At 43.3% G+C, this 24,274-nt stretch overlaps 1 pseudogene; it reads right to left on the reverse strand.

The window, feature by feature from the left end:
* Positions 1 to 281: 281 nt before the first annotated feature.
* The window catches only part of LOC122925171, a 59,015-nt pseudogene continuing 35,022 nt past the window's right edge, over positions 282 to 24,274 (reverse strand).

Consider the following 24,274-nt stretch of genomic DNA (forward strand, 5'->3'; position numbering starts at 1 on the left):
CCAATATCACATCTCAGCAGTGAGAATTGAACACAGCAACGACGTTTAGTGTACCGAGGCCCGGCCCCTCAACCACGTGAGCAGCTGTAGATGTGGAGGCAACCCATCCTAGTCACATTCTCAGACAAGTTGCTGAAGGCCATGTTGATAACATTCCTGGAGAACCCCTTTAACATTCAACTCTTTCTGGTGTAATGGAAACAATTGCAATTTTACTATTGTTTGTGCATTAAAATTTTTTTGAGCATTTATCATGAGACGTAGATAACATGTTGCTTTTATTCTGTGTCAGTACAATAATAGTACATAAAAGACAAGAAACACAATAAAAATAAAAATAAATCATGAGTGACAACCCACTCGTGAGAACACACAACACTTTATTCAAGCAAAAGTTGTATTTCCTAGGACTGAAGCCATGACTCTGGGGTGACAAGCTCATGTTTTTACCGGAGGTCATTGAGAGTCTAATGTTACAAAAATTATCTTTTTTTGGCACCCTCATCCTGGAATCACCGGAGAGTTGTTATTTTCAAGATTGCCTCATCTTAGGGGTAAATACCTGGTGAAGGAGCTAGCTACAACCCTGGCCATTGCAGTGAAATCTTGTCTGTATATTATGGCCTGCTCCCGATACTGATGGCACAGACACAATTGCTGTTTGTGCATCATCACTGCAAGTCAGAGTATAGGAAATTAGCCCTCACCTTCTTGTGCAGTTAAGTCAAAGGAAAAGTTATTTGATGGTTAAGAACTATGGTTTGTTTCTAAAACATTTTCTATATTCTGGCCATGAAAAGTGTTTCTAGTGTGAGTTCCATGATGAGAAATTAGAGCAGATTTTTGGGTAAAACACTTTCCACATACAATGCATGAAAATGGTTTCTCCCCTGTGTGAATTCTGAGATGCCGAACAAGAGCAGATTTATGGCTAAAACATTTTCCACACTCTTGGCATGAAAATGGCCTCTCCCCGGTGTGAATTTTCTGATGTTCAACGAGCCCTGCTTTTCTTATGAAAGATTTGCCACATTCTGAACATGGAAATGGCTTCTCCCCCGTGTGAGTTAACTGATGTGCAACAAGATGTGATTTTTGAGAAAAAAACTTCCCACATTCTGGACATGAAAATGGTTTCTCCACTGTGTGAGTTAGTTGATGTGCAACAAGATGTGATCTTTGAGTAAAACTTTTCCCACATTCTTGGCATGAAAATGGCTTCTCTCCTGTGTGAGTTCTTTGATGGCGAACAAGGTTTGATTTAACACTATAAAGTTTCCCACAATCTGGGCATGAAAATGGCTTCTCCACTGTGTGAGTTAGTTGATGTTCCACAAGATGTGATTTTTGATTAAAACTTTTCCCACATTCTTGGCATGAAAATGGCTTCTCTCCTGTGTGAGTCAATTGATGTCGAACAAGATTTGATTTAACACTGTAAAATTTCCCACAGTCTGGACATGAAAATGGCTTCTCCCCTGTGTGAGTTCTTTGATGTATAATAAGGGTTACCTTTTGTGCAAAACATTTCCCACATTCTGGACATAAAAATGGCTTCTCCCCTGTGTGAATTTTCTGATGTTCAACAAGACATGCTTTTCCTAAGAAACATTTCCCACATTCTGGACATGAAATTGACTTCTTGCCTTTGCATGTTCGCTGATGTTCAAGAAGCTGTGATTTCCAAGTAAAACATTTCTCACATTCTAAACATGAAAACGGCTTCTCCCCCGTGTGAATTCTTTGATGTACAACAAGAGTTGTTTTCTGTGCAAAACATTTCCCACATTCTGGACACGAATATGGCTTCACCCCTGTGTGAGTTCGTTGATGTTCAACAAGATGTGTTTTCCGAGTAAAACATCTACCACATTCAAAACATAAAAATGGCTTCTCTCCTGTGTGAATTCTCTGATGTCTATTAAGTTTTGATTTTCGAGTAAAGCATTTCCCGCATTCTAAACATGAAATCGGCTTCTCCCCTGTGTGAGTTCGTTGATGTTCAGCAAGACGAAATTTCCGAGTAAAACATTTTCCACATTCTAAACATGACAATAACTTCTTCCCAGTTTTCTCTCTTTGACGTACAACATCCCTTATGTTACTTGTATTTTGCTTAACAGTCTGTGATGAACCAGAACATAGAAGATGTTGAAAAGGATCAGATGATAGATCTTTACTGTGAAAGGCTGAGATTATATCAGAGATAACGGCACGCTCTTCATATGTGTCTTGTGTGATACCACAATCGCGAGCTTTAAAATCTGAAGAAATTAGATCTTCTGAGCTCCGGACACATTCATCTGCAAAGAATAAACAGATTTTATTTTTAAATACTATAACCTAAACCCCTTCAAGACTCACTTTATGTGGTAGTAACTTTTTAATGCTCTTACTTATCCAAGCCATTCAGAGTTTTCTTGTGACATATTGTACTTGCTAGTAGGAAATTTGAGTCAATATCTTTTACCGAAAATTTCACTATTATCTCCTTTTGAATTTCTTGGTTTTTAAAGAGATTTAGCGATATCTCAAAAATATTTATTAATCAACATTCACCATATATCTACTTTATGGTTAAATTATTTTATTTTTCATTAGAAGGCTTAGAATTTTGGAAACAGTTTTTTCAAATTCTCACTAAAATTTCCAAAACTGACTTTAAGGATTAATTCAGTGATGTGAAGTCCCTTTGAGGGGCTTACATAATAAAAAGCACACATAAATGGCCCCTTTTTAGTAACAACACCCCTCAAATTATTGTAAACTGATTTTACAACTTTTTTTAACCCTTTAAAGAGAACCTTTCACCTCCCCTGGCATGTCTGCTTTAGTAACTATTTGCATTCCCCATGTAATAACAATTCTGGAGCATGTTTTCTTATGACTCTCTGTTATGCCATAAAGGTACAGATGGGTGTTACCAGTTGGGGTGTGTGTCCCTGCACAGTCTGACATGGCATGATTGGATAGTGCCAGACTGTGCAGGGACACACACCCAACTGGTAATACCCATCTGTACATTTATCCATAAAATTCTAGCAAGAATAGCAGAAGAATGGCACCTAATAGAGCCATAAGAAAACATGCTTCAGAATTTTTAATACATGGGGAATACAAACAGCTACTAAAATATCCATGTCAGGAGAGTTGAAAGGTTCCTTTTAAGTGTTCCACAGGAATTAAAGCAAAATATAGGTGAAATTTAAAATTTTCTTGCGTGATCAAAGACTGCAGGATGGGCACACGGCAGGGCTCAGAATGGAAGGAGTGCCATTTGGAGTGCAGTGTTAGGGCTCATGCACACATCCGTATGCCCTCCGAGACATATGGTCCGTGAGCGGGCCATATGTCCCGGAGCGGCATACATCGTGCCCAACGAGAGTACACAGCATCATAGATTACAATAATGCTGTGCAGGTCGGGCCACCCGTGGGGCCATTGTCCCGCTTTCATAAGATCTTACGAGTGCGAGACAATAGTCCCTCGGGCGGCCCAACATGCATAGCATCATTGTAATCTATGATGCTGTGTACTCCCGTGCGCACAATGTATGCCGCTCCGGGACATATTGCCAGCTCACGGACCGTATGTCTCGGAAGGCATACGGTCGTGTGCATGAGCCCTTACTGGAATCATTTTGGGCACCATGTCACATTTGAAGAGACCGTGAGGTACCCCTACAGTGAAAACCCCCCAAAAAGTGACACCATTTTGGAAACAACACTTTTGAGTGTAATGAGCATTTTTACCCCTCAGGTGTTTTGGAAAAAATTAATGCACAGCAGATGGTGCAAAGTAAAAATTGAAATTTTTCAACAGATACACCATTCCAGTGCCTAATATCTAGGGTAGCAGTACAGCTATTTTCTGAGAACCACATGGTTCTTAGCTTTCTCCTGACTGAGCTCTGTGAGGGCTTATTTTTTGCGAGATGAGTTGTCATATCATTGGTACTATTTTGGGGTACATTTGATCAATTTTATTTAGCTTTTTGGGTTTGTTATTGCAGCGTACACAGTAGGGGAAAAATTACATGTTAACTTTATTCTGCTGGTCAGCATGATAACAGATACCGATTATATATAAAAGTTATATATATACATAACTTTTTATGGCGTTCACCTGATGGGATAGATCGTGTACTATTTTTACAACCAGATGCAACCATACCAAATATGTCTGTTATTTAATTTTTTTTCAGTTATACACAATGAAAGCATTTTTGAAAAAAAATCATGTTTTTGTGTTGCCATTTTCTGAGAGCCAATTTTTTTGTTTTTCTGGCGATTGTGTCTTACGTGAGGGCAAATTTTTTGTGGGATGAGGAAATGTTTTCATTGGTACCATTTTGGGGTATACATGACTTTTTGAATGCTCAATTTTATGTTTTTTTGTGAGGCTAGGTGAAGACATAATGGCAATTCTGCCATTAGCACCCCACTATCACACTGCAGGGAGCCGATGGGATGAGAAAGGGAGGCCCCTCTGTGAACCCCTGAGATGCGTCAGTCAGCATTGATCGCGGCATCTAAAGGATTAATCTGTTGGTATCAGAGTTTTCAGCGATTCTGGCAGATACAGTAGGAGCCTGAGTGTTAGTAACAGCCAGGCCCCTGTCACTGACCAAGCAAATGCATCTCCTGTGTCCGCAGCATGCTGTACCTGTATGGCATGGGTCTGGAACTCCCTGAGGACCACACTTTACACTTCTGGCAATGGTCCGAAAGCGGATTAAGAATATATTCATATTGTATAATATTTCTATACAAATATTCCTATGCTAATTGTAAGGTACTGTATGTAGCAGAATTATATTATGAATTGACTGAAGCTGGCCATACACATTAGATTAATGTTGGCTGAGCCTGCCTACCATTTACTGTGTAGAAGGATCGAGAAGTTGGATTTCAGCATTGCCTTCAGAGGTGTTTCCCACTAAACATGCCTTATTTACTGGTTACTACTCACCTGGGTAGGTATCTGTAGGAAATTCCTCTTTACACTGCTCATCACCCCACACATATGTCTCCGTAGGAAGTTCCTCCTTATACTGGTCATCACCCCTCACATATGTCTCCGTAGGAAGTTCATCCTTATACTGGTCATCACCCCTCACATATGTCTCCGTAGGAAGTTCATCCTTATACTGGTCATCACTTCTCACATATGTGTCTGTAGGAAATTCCTCTTTACACTGCTCATCACGCCCCACATATGTCTCTGTAGGAAGGTCTTCCTTATACTGATCATCACCTCTCACATATGTCTCTGTGGGAAATTCCTCCTTACACTGCTTATCTCGCCACACAAATATCTCTATAGGGATGTCTTCTATATGCTGCTCATCACCCCTAACATATGTCTCTATACCATGAATATTGTTAGGCTCTTCATCCTGATTCAAAAGCTGTGAAAAGAAAAATATTGTAAAAGTTAACAGACAATCGGAGAAGTCAAGGTGTATGTTCTAGATAAGCAGAAAAGATCATTAGTGATCATGATCACCAAAAATGACATGATTAGGAGTAGTTATCTGAGCCAAATAGCTGTAGGTCTCCTATGAGCTGGACTTAGATATAAGATGACAGCTCAGTCATAAAAACCTTATACATATGTATATTCAGCATGGCTAGACGGGATACAAGCTGTTTTAGTAGAGGGAGGTTGGTTTGCGGTGTTATTTGTCTCAGGTAAAAGGCAGGAACCCATAGGAATAAATCCAACCCGTTGGTTCCTCATTTCCAACAGCAGTCTCCATAGCCAGAACATTCTAATAACATCTTATGTCAATGGAGATTTATTCCCACCATTTCCACCTTTCTCAGTACACAGATATAAAACATATAATCATATCAGTGTTGATCGCGAATATTCTAATCGCTAATTTTTATCACGAATATCGGCACTTCGAGAATTCGCAAAGATGTAGAATATAGTGCTATATATTCGTAATCGCGAATATTCTAGATTTTTTTTCATTAGTAACCTTGTTTCTTGCTTGTGGGCCAATGAGAAGGCTGCAATATCTTTGTCAACATCCCTAGCAACCAATAGGAAAGTTGCCTACCCCTTACTATATAAGAACCTCCCCAGCAGCCATTTTCTGCTGTTTATTTTCAGTTCTGGGGGAGAGAGAGAGCAGTGTCATTGCTGTGCTCTGTGCTTTCATCTGGATCCTATTCCTTATCCAATTACATTAGATAATTAGTTAGCTCATATATATAACACAGATAGTTAGTGGGAGATAGTCAGTGTAGGTTAGATAGTGATATAGTGTTGCTGATGAGTTCCAGTGCAGGGTGTTAGGTAGTGTGATAGGGATTACTGTTTCTCTGCTGTCCATACATACATGCTACAGACATAGTTCTGTGATGTCACAACAATACTTAGTGCACCAATCAGTACTCAGACCTGATAAAATGTGAAGTTGCATGTATTGCGCAAAAGATATGCGCATCATTAGTGACGATTTGCAAAAATAATGACTGGAGATTACGAATTCTAGAATTCACGAATTTATTGCAAATATTATGCGAAAAATTTGAGAAATATGGCGAAACAAATATTGCCTGTGCCGCTCATCACTAAATCATATAAGATAAAACAAAACAAAAGAACTTCACAGCCTTCTATAGATCAAAGGGAATATGTCCATCTACCTGATGATCCTGTGGAGGAAGAGGACTGGGACATCTCTCTGGTGTTCTTCTCTTACTGGATCTTCCTGTAGGACACACATACAGCGACTGAATTTATTCTTTACATACAGACAATTAAAGGACGGGTGTATTTAGTCCTGTCTATTACCTGGTGATATGAGGGTCTGGTGGTCCTCCATCATGATGTCCTTGTACAGATCCTTGTGTCCTTCTACATACTCCCACTCCTCCATGGAGAAATAGACAGTGACATCCTGACACCTTATAGGAACCTGACAACACAATGATACAGTCATCACCCAGACCCCTCCAGTGCTGTTACTGTATAATGTCCCAGCATTCCCAGCAGTGTCACCTCTCCAGTCAGCAGCTCAATCATCTTGTGGATGAGTTCTATAAGCTTCTGTTCATTGATCTCCTCATGTATCAGGGGGTGAGGTGGAGGCCCTGTGATTGGGCTCTGGGTTCTTCCCCATCCTTCAGACACAGGAGCCTGACAGCGCTCACTAGAGATCTTCTTGACTACTGTGTAATCCTAGGTATGGGGAGACACAGTAATAACTATCAATACTGACATTTCCAGAGTCCGTCACCTCTACAGCCAAGTCCATCTGTTATTACCATAGATAAGAATGATGTAATGTGACTAGAGATGAGAGAATAAAAAAAAAAATTTGATTCGGCCGGTTCGCCAATAAAAAAAAAAAAATTTGGTTCAATCAGAATTTATTCATGGCGAATCGCGTTAAAAAACTGCTATTTCCTGGCTGCAGAGAGCCTTTATAGTGGTGTAGAACACTGTGCCTTGCAGTAACACGCATAGGGAGTCTGCTGTCGTAGTGAAACAATACTGCGAGTCAGTATGACATGCAGATAACAGGCGTCGCTCTTATAATCACTGCACACTTCACTTATTTGGGCAGTCACAGGCCAGAACTGACCAAATAACTCAAGTATGAACTCAGCCTTACAGGTCAATGTTAGCACCAAGAAGAAGCGCACTCCTTTTACACCGTCGTCAGCTGATTCCACATAGATGTCTACAGAACCTGTTCTATTAAATGTATATACAAGTAGAGCCCCCCCCCTGACAGAGTGGAGAAGGTAGATCAAAAAAACTCCAGTGACATTATTGTTGATTAGTGAATTGTAATTGTTATGCGGCTTAGACGTGACATTTCGGCCAACAAGGACTTTTTCAAACTGGTGCCGCTCTGTAAGAAGAGTAGGAAGTTAGATGCTTGAGCGATGGCTGAATCTCAGGAAGCGTGCATCAGCCATCGCTCAAGCATCTAACTTCCTACTCTTCTTGCAGAGCGGCACCAGTTTAAAAAAGGCCTTGTTGGCCGAAATGTCATTTCTAAGCCGCATAACGATTACACTAATTAATACATTAATAATGTCACTGGAGTTTTGATCTACATTTTACAGGGTAGGAACCCTACTTCCAGCGGCGAAGCTCAGCAACTGCTGCCTGCATCCAAGCTATTGTTTACAGAGTGGAGAAGGTGTCAGCAGTAAGTTTGTGTTGACGTCACTGATTATTTTGCCCTTCCTCTGATCCGTCAGAACAATAACTCCCAAAAAACGGATCCTGTCTGTTGAGCATCCGCCTTCACTCAGTCAGCATTTGGTCACTAATACATCAGTATTGCTAATGCAAAAAAAAAAAAACAGGAGTGGATCCAAAACAGAGATGACAAATGAATGGAATATTTGCACGTCTTCTGTGTTTTGTACCCACTCCTGCTTTTGGCTACCAAATCACAAACCAATTCTGATGGGACCATATAGGCCTTATAGCTGCTACACAGACGGGATCCGTTGTGCGTCTAATTTTTCCTTCCTTCTGACAGATCAGAAGGGTCAAATAAATGATGATGTCCACCAGGTCCAGTCATGAAGTGGTGAGGGTGGGAACAGCATGAGAAGTCCACAGAGTGGCCCTATGACATGGTGCTGAGGTGGAAGCAGCATGAGGAGGCTACAGAGTGGCACAATGACAGTGGGGAGGTGGCAGAATCATCATCAGGAGACCACAGAGTGGCAAGGTGACATTGTGTGGAGGTGACAGCAGAATCAGGAGACCACAGAGTGGCAAGGTGACAGTGTGGAGGTGACAGCAGAATCAGAAGACCACAGAGTGGCAAGGTGACATAGTGAGGAGGTGGCAGCAGCATCAGGAGACCACAAAGTGACCTGGTGACAGAGTGGGGAGGTGGCAGCAGCATCAGGGGACCAAAGAGTGACCCGGTGACAGAGTGGGGAGGTGGGTGACAATACGAGTACCAGCTGAAGATGTGTGAAAGAAGGAGCACTTGGCATCAGATGTGTGGCATCAGGCGGGTAGCAGCATCAGAACAGTAGGTGAGGCAGGTAGCCAGAAGAAACCGGTCTCTTGTCAAAGTGTTGGTGTGGCACCATGGATGATCTAGTCTGATGCATCAGGCATTGGTGGGTGGAAATCCTGGCTGATCCACGCCTGATTCATCTTGACAAAGATCAGTCTCTCCACATTTTGGGTGGATAGGCGAGTTCTTCTTGGGGTAACTATGGCCCCTGCCACACTAAGCACCCGCTGTGATGCCACACTACTGGCCGGGCAGGACAGTAGTGTGATACCACTCCCCTGTGCAGGGCCTGGCACTTCTCTGTCTGACATACTGTTAGATCAAATAAATAAATAAAAAGGAAATAAAACCACCCCAAAAAATTCAGTAATTTTCTCACTTCACCACACAACGGTTAATAAGCCCTTTTTTCCACTTCTACATGCCAAAAAGGGCTAAAATTTTCTCACTTCACCACAGAACATATAACTGCACCGCTGAACGGCAAATAGGCCCTTATTTTTTCCACTTATACACGACACAAAAGGCTTTAGAACATAGAACTGCACCGCTGAACGGCAAATATATTTATCTTTTTTCCTCTTATACACTCCACAAAAGGCTTTAGAACATATAACTGTACCACTGAACGGCAAATTGGCCCTTATTTTTTTCCACTTATTCACGACACAAAAGGCTTTAGAATATATAACTGCACCGCTGAACAGCAAGTATATTTTTCTTTTTTCCACTTATACACTCCACAAAATGCTTTAGAATATATAACTGCAACGCTGAACGGCAAATATATATTTTTTTTGCCACTAATACACAACAAAAAGGGCTTTAGAACATATAACTGCACCGCACAAGGGTAAATAAGACATAGAAATATTTATTTGTAATAAACCCTGTTAATGTAACGGGGCGCCGAAGGTGCACTCGGTCTCCCATCAGCCGCAGACCTGCTGCTTAGCTTCTGGAGCGAGGATCTGTCTTTAGCCTCGTTCCCAGGGTGGATTTTGCTAGCTGGGAGGCTCCCTGCTCCTAGGTCTGCCTTGAGCGCCAAGCTGATCACTCGGTGCTTGACTTGTTTGTCTGTCGTTCATGTGACGCTGGCCACGTCACATGACCCTCACTCCCCACTATAAATACAGGCAACCTGCTGGCTACAGGTTGCCTTTGATTTTGGTCCCTTAGGCTGTGTATTATTATTGTTGTTTAGCTTTGGATTTGACCCTTGATCTGCTTCCTGACACCTCTTCTGCCTGCTTCCTGAACCTTGACGCTACCTCTCGGATTTTGACCTCGGCTTGCTTTTGGATTTTGTCTTTGCCTCTTCCCTTGTACTGACGTGACCTCCTGGACTGACCCCGGCTAGTTGACCCGCCTCGCCCTTTAGTTTTTGGTGGTACCTTGCTTGTTCCACCTCTCTGTCCGCTCTAGTGCTACCTCTCATTGGCTGTCCGCTTCCCTGCTGTCTCTATCTCTCTGCTTGCACTTACTCAGGTAGGGGACTGTCGCCCAGTTGCGCCCCGTCACCTAGGGTGGGTGGTGCAAGTAGGCAGGGACAGGGGACCGGGTGGCAGCTTAGGGGGTGCACCTCTGCTCTATCTTTAGACCCGCGACTCTACCCAGTGACAGTTAATGGCTGTATCAAACAGCATTTGCACCCCAATAACAAGAACAGTTTGCTGGAATTACAGAGCTGTATAATGGCAATTTGGCCCCCCAGTCAGTGCAGCAAAGTGTAATGGGGTTGTTCCTATTACCCAGGCTGTAACCTCCCCTACTGAACCCTGTTCTACATAAATGCTGTGGAATCATTCCTCCCTATCCTTTCCCTACACCTTGAATAATCTTTCCCTGAACTAGTAAATCATTTTTTTAGCACAATGAAGTCTTTCCTAGCACTGTCCCTAGCGCCTGCTGACGTCTCTCCCTGCACTAAGTACACTAGGAAATGTCAGAATCCAAGATGGCTGATGCTATTTAAAGGGCTGTGACATCACAGGGCTGGTTGGCCGCTGATTGGATGCGTGCATGGCATTATGGGTGATCCCGCGTTCCCAGAGTTCCTTGCTCCATGTCCTCACACGTGCAGCAGCCATTTTAGGAAAAAATGCGATCCGTTACCACGAAGCACGAGGAAATTCAGATTCGGTGCAAATATAATTTTTCCTAAAATTCAGATCGAATTCCACTTCGTCAACTTCGATTCGCTCATCTCTAAATGTGACATCATCAGAATCTCTCACCTCTCCAGTCATATCTTCTGTTATTACCATAGATAAGAATGATGTAATGTGACATCATAAGAATCTCTCACCTCTCCAGTCATATCATCTGTTATTACCATAGATAAAAGCAAAATATAGGGGAAATGTAAAATTTTCATGTGTGATCATAGACGGCAGAATGGGCACACGGCAGGGTTCAGAATGATTTAATGTGACATCATCAAAATCTCTCACCTCTCCAGTAAGTTGGAAGAGTATCTCTAGGGTGAGATTTAATAGCCTCTCTACCATCTTGTCTCTGTCCCTATCCATCCTTGATAGGTCAATCAGGAAAATTCTTTTATGTAGAAAATATCAAATGGAGACAATTCCTATAATGTAGGAACCTGTTAAAAACACACAAAATCTCATGTAAAAATACATTAGCTGTACATAAGGGAATACATTTACAGTGTATACCTTCTAGCCTCTTTGACACGAGGGTATAAAATTGGGATCAAACCCCCATCAGACCTTAGATCAGACTTCCATGCCAGACCCGTATCAGACCTCCATGCCAGACCCGTATCAGACCTCCATGCCAGACCCCTATCAGATCTCTATGTCAGACCCCCATCAGACTTTTAAAATAAATAACCTGACTTACCTCTCCGTTCCTTTCCAGGTCCAGCGGTCTCTGCAGAGGTCGCGCTCCCTTATCTTCTCCGGGCCTGCACTGCACTGTCATCTGACTGTGTGCAGAGTTGGGTCATAATGTGCGCACTACATACTGACACTGTACGCAGTCAGGACCTGCAGTGCAGCGTGGCCAAAGGGAAGAAGACCAGGGATGGAGAGTATAAGAAGCGCTCACAGCGTATCCGCTCTCCTGCACCCTGCACCTAATGCATACTAGTGAGCACTTCCATAATGGTATATACTTCGCCCCGAGATATCACCCCTGCTGTACTACAAAACACCAGTGATTATTAAAATCATGTCCTGAAACTGAATCTCTCAGAAAGTCAACTTAGGAGTCATTTATGAATGGCACTACGCCAGGCTTTGGTGTAAGAGAAAAGGTTGAAAAAGCCTTTTTTGTGACATTTTAACCGCAAGTGCGAGATTTTGTCACATGGTAATTTTTGTCTTGCGTTCGACACTTGGGAGTGGCGGGGTTCAGGGTATCGCCCCCAACAAATTTACCAGAATTTATAGCAGGCATAAATGTTGGTGAAAAACTACTCCAGTCAGAAGCTGGGGTAGTTTTTACTCCAGGTGCACGGACCAACTAATTTATGATGAAGCACACACCTCATTATAAATTATGAGCATCCTCCACTAGCGCCAAGGAGAAACGAAGACCACCGTAAAACGCTGGTCTTTGTAAATGATCCTTCTTGTCTTTCTCCCATCTACTAACCTACCTAAACCTGATATTTCAGTCTGTAGTGCTATCATATTTCCTGGGCCGCACACCTGTTGTCTTAGGGTTATGTTGACTCAAACCTTTCCTTTGTTTCCCATATTCAATCACTTGCACACTCATATCGTCGGCACCTCAAGAACAACTCTTCTTGTTGCTTTGATTCATTCTTATCTCATGACTCATTACTAATCGGTCTTCCCCTCGATAAACTCTCCCCCTCCAGTCTGTCCTAAATGGAGCAGCCAGGCTCATGTATCTGTCCACCCGCTATACCGATGCCTCTAGCCTCTGCCAGTCACTTCACTGATTGTCTATCCTCCACAGAATACAATTCTAACTTCTCACCCATAAAGCTCTCCACAGTGCTGCACTTGTACTTATCCTCCCTCATCTCTCTCAACCACCCTACTCGCGCTCTTCATTCTGCTAATGATCTAACACCAACATCCTCCATAATTCGAACCTCTCACTTCCATCTTCAAGACTTTTCTTGAGCTGTACCTGCTCTCTGGAATGCACTTCCCAGGTTAGGGCTACTTTTACATTGGTGGCACAGTTCTCTGGATCCGGCATTGCCTGATATAAATGAACGCTGGTCTGATTGATTATAATGGGGTCTAGCGGAGATCCAGACACTACCTCGTAAATATACCGGAGAGCTGTGCCGAACATATGAAAACAGCCTAATTCCCGACTTACTTAGCTTTAAACATGCCTTAAGACACATCTTTTTAGGCAGGCTTATCACGATCCCTAAACTGACCCTAGCAAAGATGGCCGGACCACTTCCTTAACCCCTTAAAGACCAGGCCTATTTTCATTTTTGAGTTTTCCTCCCCATGTTCCAATAGCCATAACTTTTCACATAGCCATATAAGGGCTTATTTTTTGAGGGGCAAGATGCATGTTTAATAGCACCATTTTATTTACCATGTCTTGATTTAGAAAAAAAAAATCTTTGTGGGGTAAAATAAAAATTAAATTAAAAAAAGACACAATTCCGCCAAAGTTTTGGGATTTTGACATCACAACCTTCACTTTTTCCGCGGCTCAATATGATTATGGTGAAACCAAACTTTTGTAGTTTTTATTTTGTTTTCTTACTTTAAAAAAAAATCGAAAACCTAGAAATCTAAATTTTCTTTGCATCACCATTTTCTAACAGCCATGACTTTTCTATATTTCGGTGTACAAAGCTGTATGAGGGCTTGTTTTTAGCAGAACTAACTGTACTTTTTATTGGTATCATTGTGGTATGTTTTCATATAATGTTATTCCATTCTTGGGGGGGACAAGGTGACTACAAAAATGGCTGAATCGCATGTTTTTCTTTTTTATTCCTTACAGGCTATCAACGCACAGGAATTCTTTTTTATATTTTAATAATTCAGACTTTTTCAAACATGTTTATTTGTTTTTGTTTATATATAATATTGGGAAAGGGGGTGATTTAAACTTTAATATAATGGTGTTGTTTTTATTTTTATTACACTTTTTTCACTTTTTATTTATTAGCTATTAGCTCCCTTAGGGGGGTTAGTATATGTGATCTTAAGATCCCTTGTCTTATTCACCCTAATAGAGATCTATTAGGATTCTGACACTGTCCCTGCTGAGCTTTATCTGGTGCAGCAGGGAGCTTACCATGGCAGGCCTGGAAGGCTTCACAAGTGTCCAGGCTGCCATGATAACCAATCAGAGCCCTGCGAATTCACTGCGGAGGGTCCGATCGGAAGGCAGAGGGAACTTTACCTCACAGGTGCTGCGATCAGTGTTGAACGTGGCATCTGAGGGGTTATATGACAGCATTTGGCACAATCACTGTTTCTCGTCATTGCAGCGGGGTATTATACAGCCTGTGCCTGCCACGGAATGAGCTGGCTCATCGCAGCAGCCTGACCCATACAATTTGAAATGCATAATGCTGAACAAGAATAGCATTACAGGGCTCCAGATGGCGACCAAAATGGTCGCCAATGCGACTTAGAATGGCAAAATGGACAAGGCTTTGTAGTCTTGTCGCCATTTGCGCCTAGACCCTCTGCTGCTCTGCCGCTTTAAGAAGAAAGGTCTTGCATCCAGCAGACACAGAAATCCAATAACAGAGCTCCGCACAGTACAGAGCTCTGTTATTAGTGAGGAGGCTGCTGATTGGTCAGTATCAGCGTGCTGCCGTACCATTGGCTGCTCCTCTCACCCCCCCCCCTTTCTCCCGCACTGAACACAGCAGCTCGCTTTTCGGTTATGAAAACGGGGAGTGCGCTCACTGCCGACTGCTCCATAGACAAGGGGCAGCTAAAGTAGACGAGTTTTTCAGTCATGCAGGCGCACGGGGGTGAGCGTTCTGCGTACACTGCACCATGTGCTGAGGGTGCTCTGTGCCCCCCATGTAAGGGGCAAGTGGTGGAGAAGAGAGGGCAGCTGCAGTGCGCTCAGCCCCACAGTGCCGAGTAACGCTGGGCTTTAGGTCTCCTCACACTATTCCAATGCTGGTTTACGCAATTCTGTCACAGGGCCTGGTGCACTTTATGTCTGTGTGCTAAATAAAAAGAAAGGAATGCACTGTTGCCAGCACGACCGACCATCGTAGTGTAGTGCAGGGTTTCAAATCGTGACAGTGAATGGGGTCGCATTGCAACCCTACAGTTGGGAGAATTATTGGGGCTGTCATGACAATGTGCAGGTCTCAAAATGACCCCTCTCACTAGTGGCAATGCTGCATTGCTACACTGTGATCTCGGTCACAGCCAAAGGCCCCTTGCAGACGAGCGTTCCTCCCGCAGCGAGCTGCAACGCAGCTCCCCGCCTGACCACCCAGCGCTACCGGGGGTCACATAGCATTATATTGATTTATGATGCTATGTAACCCTTACAGTTCTGGAATGTATTGGATAACACTGGCATAATGCTGTCAGTGTTATCCAATACATTCCAGAACTGTAAGGGTTACATAGCATCATAAATCAATATAATGCTATGTGTTTCCCATCAGTGCTGGGAGGTCAGGCCGGGTGCTGTGTTGTGGACTCGCTGCTGGAGGAACGCTCGTCTGCAAGGGGCCAAAGTCACCATGTAGCCCCAGGCTCATCTAACCTGTGGTTATGTAATAAATAGCCATTTGGGACAACCACTTTACACCCCTTTTTGTATGCACGGTACACCACACAGTCCAACGGCGCTCCTCATTAAATATGCCTGTTACCTGCCAGGCTTCAGGTGGAGTCTCGACAGAACAGCAGGGTTTAGGGCATGCAGCATCGCAGACATGGTGAGCGGGAGAAGTCGCAATGAGGGAACAAAGTTTTATGCGAATCGACTCCAGATGTTTCATCCGAAGTCGATTCGCTCATCCCTAGTCGCAATAACGACTGTACAAGCGTCAGACACCTGTACAGGCAGTTTTTCTCCCTAAAAAATGTCTTATGCATATGAATACGCACGATAATTTAACTGCCATTCATGGAGCAGGGGAGCACGCGCCACTGCCGACTGCTCATGAAGTGCCAGGGACAGCATGGCGGGAACGGAACCTCTGCTGAGTATAGACCATGTGCCCAGGTGATGTCACACCAGAAGTGCCAGCGTGCCCTGCAGGCTTCTATCTACTGCTGGGAGCTCAATGTGGAGGTTTATGAATGGAAAAACTAATAGCCAAGAGGCTAAAGAAAACCCCATTTCTGACCCTTATGTTACAACCTAAAATTTTATTTGGGCTCCTAAATTTTTCAGATTAGGAGCCAATTTCTCATTGATATTAATTTTTTTTTGTCTGGAGCACTGCATTATACGTTAAAGAATCAATGCTACCTTTTGTGACACCCCCATTTCCTCATAGATTGCAAGCTCTTGCGAGCAGGGCCCTCAATCCTAGTGTTTCATCTGTACATTAGCCTGTAATCCTGTGATGACGACTTGATTTGTACATGAACCCTCTTAATTGTAAAGCGCTGCAGAATACGGTGGCGCTGTATAAATAAAGATTATTTGAATTGAATGAATGGGCTGCAGGCACATGGACCAGCAGTGAGGTCAGAGCACCTTAAAGGCACAAAAGGGGGATGCTTACCTCCACCTGTAGAGCAGTGTGTGCTTGTTCTGTGCTTACAGGACCTGTGATGATGTCAGGACCATGTGACCGTGTGTGGGCGGAGTCAGGCTTACAGCTGAGAGGATTAGGATTCTTCTCGACAATAAGAAGCGCGTCCTCCTGAGGTGATAGAGATGTCTGCGCCGCCCGAGACATACACATCTGCGCTGCTCCACACACACGGCTCTGTGCCAAGTTTTAAAATGGTTTTTTCAGCTAAAAAAATCTAATAACGAAGTTATTCACTAAAGTCTTACAAGACTTCGGGAATAACTCACTTCGCCTCGTCGGAGACCATACATTTTAATACAGCATCGAAGGGGTTATCCAAAGTATAAAACATGCCCCCCCCCCCCCAATGCCCAGATCGCTCATATAGATTATACTTACCCCACTCCCCAGCGTCGCTCCTGCTCCCTGCACGGCCGCCGCTTCATCGCTAGGATGACGCAAGGAGATGCAGCGGCGGTCGTGCTAGGATCAGGATTGACAGGAGTGCCGGGGAGTGGGCTAAGTATAATCTATATGAGGGGCCCGGGCATTGGGGGGCATCCATACTTTGGATAACCCCTTTAAACCGAAGTTTTCAGCGAAACAAAGTTGTATTCCCAAATATTTCACCAAAGTCTTCTTCCATTTAAAAGAAAAAGATCAGGATAAATATAGTTCTTCTTATTGTGGGAGAGTACTTCAGATTTTTTATATTTACTTTAAAATTACTCAATCTCCCATATTTCTGTATTTCATACATTATAGTTGGAAGGCTAATTTGAAGGGAGGTTATGCATTATAGAAGGTCATCAGCAAAGAGTATATGTACTGTATATATATGATAGATCTCCTTCATAGTACATATATAGTAGTATCTACTCCACAGTAGATATCCTTTATATAGTGTATATATAGTAGTATATAATATATTACTATATGCAGGAGATCTACTGCAACCTATGAAATCTGTGTCTGGTCACTAGAATACAGAAGGAGCAGACCCTGGAGTATTGTCTGTATCTGGTCTCTATAATACATAACATAGTAACAGTTTATAAGGCCGAAAAAAATACATTTGTCCATCCAGTTCGGCCTGTTATCCTGCAAGTTGATCCAGAGGAAGGCAAAAAAAAATCCTGTAAACTAGGAGCCAATTTTCCCCACTTAAGGGGGAAAAAAATCATTTTCGACTCCAATCAGGCATCAGAATAACTCCTTGGATCAACGACCCCTCTCTAGTAGCTATAGCCTGTAATATTATTACACCCCAGAAATACATCCAGGCCCCTCTTGAATTCCTTTATTGTACTCACCATCACCACCTCCTCAGGCAGAGAGTTCCATAGTCTCACTGCTCTTACCGTAAAGAATCCTCTTCTATGTTTGTGTACAAACCTTCTTTCCTCCAGACGCAGAGGATGTCCTCTCGTCACAGTCACAGTCCTGGGGATAAATAGATGATGGGAGAGATCTCTGTACTGACCCCTGATATATTTATACATAGTAATTAGATCTCCCCTCAGTCGTCTTTTTCCTAAAGTAAATAACCCAAATTTTGATAATCTTTCAGGGTACTGTAGTCCCCCTATTCCAGTTATTACTTTAGTTGCCCTCCTCTGGACCCTCTCCAGCTCTGCTATGTCTGCCTTGTTCAGAGGAGCCCAGAACTGTACACAGTCCTCCATGTGTGGTCTGACTAGTGATTTGTAAAGTGGTAGGACTATGTTCTCATCACGGGCATCTATGCCCCTTTTAATGCAACCCATTATCTTATTGGCCTTGGCAGCAGCTGCCTGACACTGGTGTCTACAGCTTAGTTTGCTGTTCACTAAAATTCCTAGGTCTTTTTCCATGTCAGTGTTACCCAGTGTTTTACCATTTAGTATGTACGGGTGACTTGCATTATTCCTTCGCATGTGTATAACCCTACATTTGTCAGTGTTAAACCACATCTGCCACTTATCTGCCCAAGCCTCCAATCTATCCAGATCCCTCTGTAGTAGTATACTGTCCTCTTCCGTGTTAATTACTTTACACAGTTTAGGGTCATCTGCAAAAAATTATACTTTACTGTGCAAGCCGTCTACATGATCATTAATAAATATATTGAAGAGAATAGGGCCCAATACTGACCCCTGAGGTACCCCACTAGTAACAGTGACGCAATCTGAGTGTGTACCATTAATACCCTCCCTCTGTTTTCTATCACTGAGCTAGTTACCTACCTATATACAGACATTTCCTCCCAGTCCAAGCATTCTCATTTTATATACTAACTTTTCATGCGGTACATTGTCAAATGCTTTGGAGAAGTCCAGATATACGACATCTATTGATTCGCAGCTGTCAAGTCTAGAACTTACTTCCTCATAGAAACTGATTAAATTAGTTTGACATGACCGATCCCTCATGAAGCCATGCTGATATGGTGTTATTTGCTTATTTTCCTTGAGGTACTGCAAAATAGCATCTTAGAAAACCTTCAAACAGTTTACCCACAACAGATGTTAAACTTACCGGCCTATAGTTTCCGGGCTCTGTTTTTGGACCCTGTTTGAATATTGGCACCACATTTGTTATGCGCCAATCCTGTGGAACACTCCCTGTCAGTATAGAGTGCTTAAATATCAGAAATAAGGGTCTGGCTATGACATTACTTAATTCTCTTAGGATACGGGGGTATATGCCATCTGGTCCTGGCGATTTGTCTATTTTGATCTTTTTAAGACGCCGCTGTACTTCTTCCTGGGTCATACAGGGCACTTTTAATAGGGAATTTACTTGTACATTCTGCATTGCATCTGTTTATTTTTCTCAGTGAATACAGTGGAGAAAAAAAAAAAGATATCTAATAGCTTTTCTGTCTCCTCATCGCTCTCTGCAACTCCCCCCTCCTTACTCTGTAGAGGGCCGACACCTTCAGATTTATACTTTTTACCATTTATATAATTGAAGAACATTTTAGGGTTAGTTTTGCTCTCTTTGGTAATTAATCTCTCGGTCTTTAGTTACATATAACATTTTTTTTCCTTATAGTTTTTCAGTGCTTCCTCACTACCCTCCTGTTTTAGTGATTGAAATGCTTTCTTTTTGTCATTTATTGCTTTCTTTACAGTTCTATTTATCCACATTGTTTCTTTCTTGTTCCTTAACATTTTATTCCCATAAAGGTACCTCTCAATTAGATTTTAGGATGCTTTTAAAAATATCCCATTTTGTGGATGTATTTTTATTTTTGAGGACTGTGTCCCAGTTAGTTAGGCCTATGGCCTCTCTTAGTTGGCTAAAGTTAGCTTTTTTGAAGTTTGGTATTTTTGTTCCTCCCTGAAGAAACACTCTTTTGAATGACAATTAGAAGGTTATTACTTTATGGTCACAATTTCTCAGGTGTCCCCCAACCTGCATGTCTGTTGTCCAGTATGGCTGTCACGCTAGTCGGGTCCTGAACCAGTTGGGAAAGGTAATTGTCTTTGGTTATTGCCAAGAACCTGTTTCCTTTATGAGATATACAGGTTTCAGTTTCCCAGTCTATATCTGGGTAGTTGTAGTCCCCCATAAAAATGACCTCATTATGATCTGCTGCCTCATCTATTTCGTTTAGTAGCAGATTTTCTGTGGACTCTGGTATATTAGGTGGTTTATAATAAACTATACTCCTATTAGTATTTTATTATTGTTTTTGCCTCCATGGATTTCTACCCACAGTGACTCCACATGTTCGTGTCCCTCACTTATATCTTCTCGGAGTGTGGGCTTTAGACAGGACTTTGCATAAAGGCAGACCCATCCCTCCTCTCCGGTTTCTGCGATCCCTTCTAAAGAGACTGTAACCCTGTACATTAACTGCCCAGTCATAGCTGTCATCCAGCCATGTCTCCGTTATTCCCATTATGTCACACATCACTAATTCCAGTTCACCAGTTTTATTAGTCAGGCCCCTGGCATTAGTATACATACAATTAAGAGGTTTATGTATATTTTTTACCCTACACCTTTCCTTCTAAACTGTTCTAGTCCCTCCTTCCATTCCTCCCCAAGTCCCATTACCTTGCCCCCGGTCTCCAACTGCACTATCTTCCCATCCTATAACTTAATTACCCTCCCCAGTCCCTAGTTTAAACACTCCTCCAATCTTCTATCCATCTTGTCCCCCAACACATCTGCTCCTTCCCCATTGAGGTGCAGCGCATCCCTACGATAGAGCCTGTAGCCAACAGAGAAGTTGGCCCAGTACTCCAGGAACCCAAACGCCGCCTTTCGGAAAACACTACCTTTGAGGTCCTTGCCCTAATCTTGTGACCTAAATCCCTAAAATCTTTTTTAAGGATGCTTCACTTACCTCTAACTTTGTCATTGGTTCCGATATGGACCATGACTGCTGGATCTTCTCCAGCCCCTCCCAGTAATCTGTCAACCCGATCCGCAATGTACCCAACTTAAGCCCCAGGAAGACAACACACCGTTCGACGATCCCGGTCTTTGTGACAGATCGTCCTATCTGTACCCCTAAAGATTGAGTCTCTGAGTAGACTCTGGTGTATTGTCTGCATCAGGTCATTATACTACAGGAGGAGCAGACTCTGGTGTATTAGGTGTAGGGTTGCCATCTATCCTAACAAACAAAAAAATACTGGCCAAATTAATCCACTGCCCAAAAGGGGGTGTGGTTGTGGGGGTGGCTTAACATGGGATGTTAAGATGACATGCAGAATGACATGCAGAATGTAAAAATAAATTCCCCATTAAAAGTGTCCTGTCTGACCCAGGAAGAAGTACATCAGCGACTTAAAAGGATTAAAATAGACAAATCGCCAGGGCCGGATGGCATACACCCCCGTATCCTAAGAGAATTAAGTAATGTCACAGCCAGACCCTTATTTCTGATATTTGCGGACTCTATGCTGACAGGGAATGTCCCACAGGATTGGCGCATGGCAAATGTGGTGCCAATATTCAAAAAGGTTCCAAAAACAGAGCCTGGAAACTATAGGCCGGTAAGTTTAACATCTGTTGTGGGTAAACTGTTTGAAGGTTTTCTGAGAGATGCCATCTTAGAGCATCTCAACGGAAATAAGCAAATAACGCCATATCAGCATGGATTCATGAGGGATCGGTCATGCCAAACTAATTGAATCAGTTTCTCTGAGGAGGTAAGTTCTAGACTTGACAGCGGCGAATCAATGGATGTCGTGTATCTGGACTTCTCCAAAGCATTTGACACTGTACCACATAAAAGGTTAGTATATAAAATGAGAATGCTCGGACTGGGAGAAAATGTCTGTATGTGGGTAAGTAACTGGCTCAATGATCGAAAACAGAGGGTGGTAATTAACGGTACACACTCAGATTGGGTCACTGTCACTAGTGGGGTACCTCAGGGGTCAGTATTGGGCCCTATTCTCTTCAATATATTTATTAATGATCTTGTAGAAGGCTTGCACAGTAAAGTATCACTTTTCACAGATGACACTAAAGTAATTTACACTGAAGAGGACAGTATACTACTACAGAGGGATCTGGATAGATTGGAGGCTTGGGCAGATAAGTGGCAGATGAGGTTTAACACTGATAAATGTAAAGTTATTTACATGGGAAGGAATAATGCAAGTCACCCGTACATACTAAATGGTAAAACACTCGGTAACACTGACATGGAAAAGGATCTAGGAATTTTAATAAACAGCAAACTAAGGCTACTTTCACACTAGCGTTCGATCGGATCCGTTCTGAACGGATCCGCTCATATTAATGCAGACGGTGGCTCCGTTCAGAACGGATCCGTTTGCATTACCATGAGCAAAAAAAAAAAAAAAAAAAATTTTTTTTTTTTTGTTCATGATAGTGCAAACGGATCCGTTTTGACTTTACATTGAAAGTCAATGGGGGACGGATCCGTTTGAAAATTGAGCCATACTGTGTCAACTTCAAACGGATCTGTCCCCATTGACTTACATTGTAAGTCTGGACGGATCCGTTTGCCTCCGCACAGCCAGGCGGACACCCGAACGCTGCAAGCAGCGTTCAGGTGTCCGCCTGCTGAGCGGAGCGGAGGACAAACGGTGCCAGACTGATGCATTCTGAGCGGATCCGTATCCACTCAGAATGCATTAGGGCTGGACGGATCGGTTCGGGGCCGCTTGTGAGAGCCTTCAAACGGAACTCACAAGCGGAGCCCCGAACGCAAGTGTGAAAGTAGCCTAAGGCTACTTTCACACTAGCGTTCGATCGGATCCGTTCTGAACGGATCCGATCATAATAATGCAGACGGAGGCTCCGTTCAGAACGGATCCGTCTGCATTATTTTGGCATATAAAAGCTAAGTGTGAAAATAGCCTCGGACGGATCCGTCCAGACTTTCAATGTAAAGTCAATAGGGGACGGATCCGCTTGAAGATTGAGCCATATTGTGGCATCTTCAAACGGATCCGTCCCCATTTACTTGCATTGTAAGTCTGGACGGATCCGCACGCCTCCGCACGGCCAGGCGGACACCCGAACGCTGCAAGCAGCGTTCAGCTGTCCGCCTGTCCGTGCGGAGGTGAGCGGAGCGGAGGCTGAACGCCGCCAGACTGATGCAGTCTGAGCGGATCCGCATCCATTCAGACTGCATCAGGGCTGGACGGAAGCGTTCGGGTCCGCTCGTGAGCCCCTTCAAACGGAGCTCACGAGCGGACCGACGAACGCTAGTGTGAAAGTAGCCTAAGCTGCAAAAACCAGTGTCAGGCAGCTGCTGCCAAGGCCAATAAGATAATGGGTTGCATCCGAAGGGGCATAGATGCCAGTGATAAGAACATAGTCCTACCACTTTACAAATCACTAGTCAGACCACACATGGAGTACTGTGTACAGTTCTGGGCTCCTGTAAACAAGGCAGACATAGAGCTGGAGAGGGTCCAGAGGAGGGCAACTGAAGTAATAACTGGAATGGAGAAAATACAGTACCCTGAAAGATTATCAAAATTAGGGTTATTCACTATAAAAAAAAAAGACGACTGAGGGGAGATCTAATTAAGGCTACTTTCACACTAGCGTTCGGGCGGATCCGTTCTGAACGGATCCGCTCATATTAATGCAGACGGAGGCTCCGTTCAGTACGGATCCGTCTGCATTAATAACTTTAAAAAAATTCGCAAGTGCGCAAGTGCGAAAGTAGCCTGCGCGGATCCGTTCAGACTTTCAATGTAAAGTCAATGGGGGACGGATCCGCTTGAAGATTGAGCCACATTGTGGCATCTTCAAACGGATCCGTCCCCATTGACTTACATTGAAAGTCTGGACGGATCCGCACGGATCCGCACGCCTCCGAACGGCCAGGCGGACACCCGAACGCTGCAAGCAGCGTTCAGCTGTCCGCCTGTCCGTGCGGAGGCGAGCGGAGCGGAGGCTGAACGCCGCCAGACTGATGCAGTCTGAGCGGATCCGCCTCCATTCAGACTGCATCAGGGCTGGACGGCTGCGTTCGGGTCCGCTCGTGAGCTCCTTCAAACGGAGCTCACGAACGGAAACCCGAACGCTAGTGTGAAAGTAGCCTAATATGTATAAATATATCAGGGGTC

The sequence above is a fragment of the Bufo gargarizans genome, chromosome 1 (assembly GCF_014858855.1).
Source record: "Bufo gargarizans isolate SCDJY-AF-19 chromosome 1, ASM1485885v1, whole genome shotgun sequence".
In the NCBI taxonomy this organism is placed as follows: domain Eukaryota; kingdom Metazoa; phylum Chordata; class Amphibia; order Anura; family Bufonidae; genus Bufo; species Bufo gargarizans.